We start from the raw sequence: 6,768 nt of genomic DNA, 5'->3' as shown, positions 1-6,768 counted from the left end.
GATAATTAGGTAGTCATTATTATAAAAATGTATTGTAGGTAGGTAATAATTTTATAATAATATTGTAGCCTTGTAGGAATAGTAGATATAGTAGGGACTCGTGTTTGAAAAGCGAATTCACAAAACTCTTTTTAAATTAAAAAAATTGATAGTTGACACACATTTGTGAAATACTATATCGTTCCTATAGTAATTATAAATATACTTACCAATATTGTATTATATGTATTTCTTAATTATTAGAACTAAGTCTACTTAATATATTATTTCCCAACGGCCTATGTCGCAGAGGGTATTTTTATTAACAAAAAAACTACTTGGTATAATATCATAATAATTGATGAGTTTGAAACCACCAACTACCAATAATTCTTTTTTCTTTCCTTTTTTAAAGCGATGAGGACGTTCAGAATAGTGCCCTCCCGAGAAGTGGCCCTCGCGAATCGCTAATACGAAAAGCTACCAACTCTTTAAATATATATTATATACAAATAGTGAAAATAAAATGTTTATATTTATTGTAATATATTTTGTGGATCGTGGATCTATACTTACTTCATACTTACTAGTGTTGACCTGGATATGATATGGAAGTATAAGACAAAAATTTTCTTCTGAAGATGTTTTTATTTTGCCTATGTACCTATTACACAATAATGATATTTTAGAAAAATTAGTTATTCTATCTTTGGTCAGATGGTAAGTAGAAGATATTTTTTTAAGAGGGTGAATTTGTACATCCATATAGAAAAGAGAAATAAAAGCATTAAAAGCTCATATCTCGGCCACGTTCATGGCTCTTAACCCTGACTGTATAGGTGACAGGCGCTGTACTTACATACATTCGACATTATAAAAATGAAGCTATATAGTCAATAAATGCCACGTATTTGCCAATTATTTTGAATGTCCTCATGACCTCATGAACTTAATGTAACACGTTTTGACAATTTATAATTTCCATCTTATTATTTTGTAACATTGCCAATTGGCAAGTGAAAATAAAATAGTTGGTTTACATAATATTATTTGGTATATATATTAATATATATAGTACATTAGTACATATTATATATAATTATTAATATACCTGAGTATTGTAATACTGTAATTGCGAGTAATAAACTAATAACACTAATAATTATAGTACAATACAGACTACAGCTTTTATAACTTATAAGTTGCCTAAGAATATATTAATTTAGATTTGTTGTACTTATATTTTTATTAATCGTTTTTATATTATTATTTAAACTAAAAGTTAAAGTTCTTATGTATAAAACACTTCTAAAACCAATGTGGACCTACGGTCTTGAATATTGTGGGGTACTGCTAAAGCTAAAGTATCTAATACCAACAAAATCCAACAGTTCCAGAATATTGCTCTTAGAAAAATTACAAATACTCCACCTTTTGTGTCTAATTATACCCTACTTAAATATCTCACAATGAAAACTGTGACAGAAGAAGCTGTAGATTTCTACAAACGCTTTCATATAATCGCCTATAAACCCACCAAAATCCATTAATAAAGAGCCTCTACACCCAAACCATACCGGGAAATCTCTGGCGTCGTCTAAGAAGGAACTGGTGCCGTGATTTTTTATAAATAAAAAAATAGTAAAACAATAAAATAAATATAAAAAAAAAAATTAAAAAAAAGAACAACCAAGTTCTAGACTGTATAGACAGCGTTAATTCTCAGCCAAGTGTCACCATTGGGTAACTTCTTAATTCAAAATATTCATGATACTATTATATTATCATATATACTTATTTTGCTATGTTGTACACTTTGTACAGATTGTGTATTTCAAATTGTTGTAAAAAAAAAAAAAAAAATATTATAATTTGTTTTGCAGTTATAATCAAGAACTCTTGTAAGTAATTATAATATTTATTATATTATTTATGACAACTTTTATTTGTTATCTTCTTCTTATTTTGTTGTTATTTATTAATTATTTGAATATTATAATTATTTATTTATTTTTATTTATATCTTGTTGTAATGACTGAGCTATATTAATTATCTAGATATTGAAAAAAAATGGAAACTAATAAAAATCAAAGAAACAAGAACTTTTCCTTGTAAAAGAGCAGACGAGCTGTATTAGTAGACTATACATAGGAATTTGAAAATATTGGTAAGTATGAAGTAAATCAACTTATACTATAGTAGTATAGTCTATAGCGTACGTTGTTAATTCACGCGGGGACATGAAATATGAAATTTTTTTGATTAAAATATTATATGATACGAGTATAATACAGCGAGACTTGATCTTCATGCAGCTATCGCCCTAAATACCACTAACTGTAATTTTCCTATAATAGCTTTTAAATTTTTAAATGATCTTGTCTATTACGTAAATTGCGATCGTACCGTACTCTCGCGGACCACCGAATGAGTTTTATGGCGTTAAGTTTATGATATACTTTTAAATTTTATTATTTGTTATATGTATAATAATATGTATACTGCACTTGTCTGTCGACGGTCCTTGGATTCTGTTCTGTAATGACTAATATTATAGTGACTCATTAATGAACAAAGGTGACGAAAAAACATCCTTTCATTAAGTCTTCATTATAAATAACAACCAAAATAGATTTCCTTTTATTCGTTAATTGATGATATCGTATAATCTGGGAAATTATGGGCATTATAATCATTTATGATAAACTGTAGTTACAACTTAACACTAACATTACCTACCTCCTATCCTCACATAGAAGTTGAGACTATTGTCTATTATGATTTATAATTATTGTTTAACTGTATACGCGCGTGGTTACGCTAATAGACTACAAGTAGCAGTTCTTAGGCACTTAACAGTTAACAGTGACAATCATATAGGGCAATAAAATTATAAAACAATATACGCAACATAATAATAATATATTAAATATCAATTAATACAGTAATTATATCAATTGAAACTAAATTATCGATTGTTAAAAAATAATAACAATGTACACTTTACTATTACAGTGAGTGTTAAATCCTATAGTAGTTGTTGTGTTTCAGGCATAATGATATTGATTAGTAATTACGCACTGTATGTTAATTTTCTAATATTCAACATACGTGTTGTATAAACGCAAACATACAACACTGAGAATATGATAAAATATTACGACGCGGATGATGAACACCGTGGATGATAATAATTATTCAATTATTGTTCCCGCGTCACTGTCTGTCAGAGAAGGAAGTAGAAAAAAACCATTCGTCACAAAATCCGTCGTCTGGCTTTATTTACCTTAGACGTGTTCGGTGTAGTCAGCTCTCACGCTGCAGTGAGTCAGACAGTCGGTTATATAAACTTATAATATTTTATAATATATAGTATTATTATACAAAAATAAAAATACACCGTCGGCGGCGGCGAGTCATAGTCATTATCGAACTATGTGATAATAATTTATAATATTATTATTACCTATTTATTTTATTTGTTATGTATGTGTATATAGTAATATCGATACTCAGCCGCAGAAATCCGATTCGTATATTTTAAAGTTTTTATTTATGGAGCTTATGATATATACCTATCATATGTACACGAATAGAGTCAAAGCGACGATCGTCATTCGTGTTGGTATATATATATATGTGTGTGTGTGTGTGTGTGTGTGTGTGTGTGTATATTAGTTAGCCTATATAGAAAATTATATAATTAAAAACGCGTAGGCGACCGTAGCCGTAGGTCGACGTGCTGTATGTAGTATAGTAGTAGGTATACACATTAGAATATTATTACAGTAAACACGCCTTTCTCGCGAAAGAAATATTTACTATATATATTTATGTACTATAAAAAGTATAAAAAGTATAAAAAGAATAAAATTGTTTTAAAATCATAATTACACAGATCATGTATTTCTGGCAGTCCGGTTCGGTCAGTGGTTTTTACTTTTTAAGGATCATGATCATATAATAGATTATAGAGGATAGAGATGACATTATTTTCCATATTTGATGTGTGGATATTGAGGTTTATAATAATATTGGCGTTCTAGTATTTGCTTATGTGTTAAGGGCTTATTAGGAACGCTTTTCAGAGTATTTATTTTTCGATAACGAAAGACAAAAAGTTTTTATAAATATTTTCTTTTTATGGTTGGGTTGAATGTAGTAAGTTTATATGTACAGAATACTGCGTTGGCCACGAAACCGAAATAATTATAATTAAACCTTGTGCTGGGATGATTTATATTCAAATATTTGAGTTTTAATTCGTTAGGTGTGTATGATTTCCAGTTACCAAATTATTATTTTAATTATAGCAAAGCGATTGGTGAATACAAATAGTTTCCATATTTAAATACAAATCATCGAGTTGGTAGAAAATAGTTAATATACTTATATAGATAAATCTGAAAATCCGAAGACGTAATACGTGCAGTAAATTATACATCGATTATATCTTTTATAATTTTATATAGTTGTATATATTATATATATATATACCTATAGGTAATCGGTATAAAGCTATAATATAGACAATATAGTTTATGAGTAGGTACTCGAAATTTTAAAAAAACCTAAATTTTTCTCATAAAAATAATAATATATTATATAGGTAATAACAATAAGTATATAGTCATATACTGTTATATTGAATATAATTATGTTTGGCGAGCGACAATGACGCGCACTGTCCTGCGGGAGGACCAGGCCTTGATCCATTCATCTAAGACTGCTAGATGTATGTGATTGGCACAATAATATAATAATGTGAAAGTGAGAAATATGTCAATACTAAAATAATACCAACGGGTACTATAGTGACGTACAGTAGAACCCCTCTAAAATTAATTGCTAGTTTAATATTTCCCTTATTAGACTTAGCTAAGTCTAGAATATCATTTGCTAAACAAAAATCTATAACTGGCTTTTTTTCTAAGTATTGTAAAATATAATACATTTCTAATATAATCTTGTATATGTAATATATAAATAAAAATTTTCTGTATATTCTGATAATCCGACCTTTTTCGCGTTCCGATCATACCCCCAGTCCCGAAGGTGACGGATTAGAGAGATTCTACTGTAATTATGAAAAATATGTTTTTCCCCTTCGAAATTTTTTTAGTTTCAGTATATTTTTTCCTATGGTACGGATTAACGGTTATACTTATTGCATTGTCGTAATATCATAGGCACAAATTGGTTCAATTTAGTGGAGGGGAGGGCTTAAGCCCTGACTATTGGAACATTGTAATTTTTAATAATTTATGGGACATTAATAGAGTAATGGCCTATGGGCGTATTAAAGGGATTTTCACACTGCATCGTGTATCGTTTTGTGTATGTAGATGACAAAATTGCCGATGAAACCACACAAAGATGGCGATAAGATATTTTATTATAGTATAGGGGCGAATACATTTTTTTAGTATAAAATAAAGTGGAGTTATAATATTAAAATACTTATTACTTGTAATACGATTTGCAATAACCTATGTGAAAAACAGAACTATAATATTGTACCTAAGTAGGCTGCTCCCATGAGTGTACAGTGTACTGACTACTGAGTGGCCAGTGGGAGGTATATAATTATTAAGTATTTAGCGGCCCAGACGCCCATGCAGTATTCACATATTATTATACAATGATAACCTAATATATACTTTTTTTCAAGTATCTTGCTCATCGCTGGTACCTAATAAGTAGGTAATAATGTAATATTGTTCACTTCTACTGCTCCTATAGACCAACATGTCCAATCGGCCTATAATCAGGCCTCCCACATCATATTTTTGAGTTTGATATAGAACTAAAGCTCTTTGTGGCTTGGTGAGGCGCGGTCGTACGCTCAATCTGCGGAAACGCACTGAGCGTACGAACCGGCCGCAGTTGCTAGCTCCCGGATGGGTGACCACCCGGGGATTTTTAACAACATATCCTTGCCACACATACACAAACACGTGTTACAACCCTATACCCACATAAAAACCTACAAACAAACATACAAAAATAACCCCTACCGTACCACCCCATACCCAATGGTCTATGTTGCCGCGGGTTCTCCTTACAAAAAAAAAAAAAAAAAGAACTAAAGCCAAACACCGAATATTTTTCTAATATATATTGAAATAATAAATTATTAACATGAACGCCGGGCCCCTGCACTCTGCAGTACCGTATCCTTCTGACCCCAATCTTGTGTGGACGTGCGGGGGCCCTGCAGGGCCTAATGTCCTACGACTCACGAAATACGTTAGCACAGCTTGGCCTATTAACCTCTGGATTCTCTTTTCTAGTATCTCTATAAAAATAATTAATTTCTTCTGTTTGTCGAAACTGGTAGTAAAAAAAACAGGGGTTTTATTTTTTTTCAATGAAACAAAAACATTTATTAATAGGGATTAATATATAGGCACGTTTGTTGAATTATTTTCTGAGCGTGTAGAAATAATATAGGTATTTTATAAGCAATCAAATTTCCGTACGTGGTTTTGTTTTTCTTCCCTTGAAAATATTCTAAATTAAAAAAATATAATACGATATTGTCGATAACAATATTTATTTATCATTAATCATCTAAACCAAATATCACCGTCATAATTATTAATAATGTTATTACAAATGAATCGATTGAAATATTTATTTTTTTTAATTCTATCGCGGTGGGCGCCAGTAGGCGCCAAAAAAAAAAAAATGTATAATAATATTATATCCCATAAACTCGGTCCGACGGACGACATTTCGGCCGATGCGATGGCGGTTGGTGGGGTGGGGGGACGGGTCTACCGCAA

The sequence above is a fragment of the Diuraphis noxia genome, unplaced genomic scaffold, assembly GCF_037042655.1.
Source record: "Diuraphis noxia isolate RWA-SAM2 unplaced genomic scaffold, SU_Dnox_SAM2 contig0003, whole genome shotgun sequence".
NCBI lineage: Eukaryota > Metazoa > Arthropoda > Insecta > Hemiptera > Aphididae > Diuraphis > Diuraphis noxia.
Note: the sequence above shows the minus strand (reverse complement) of the source record.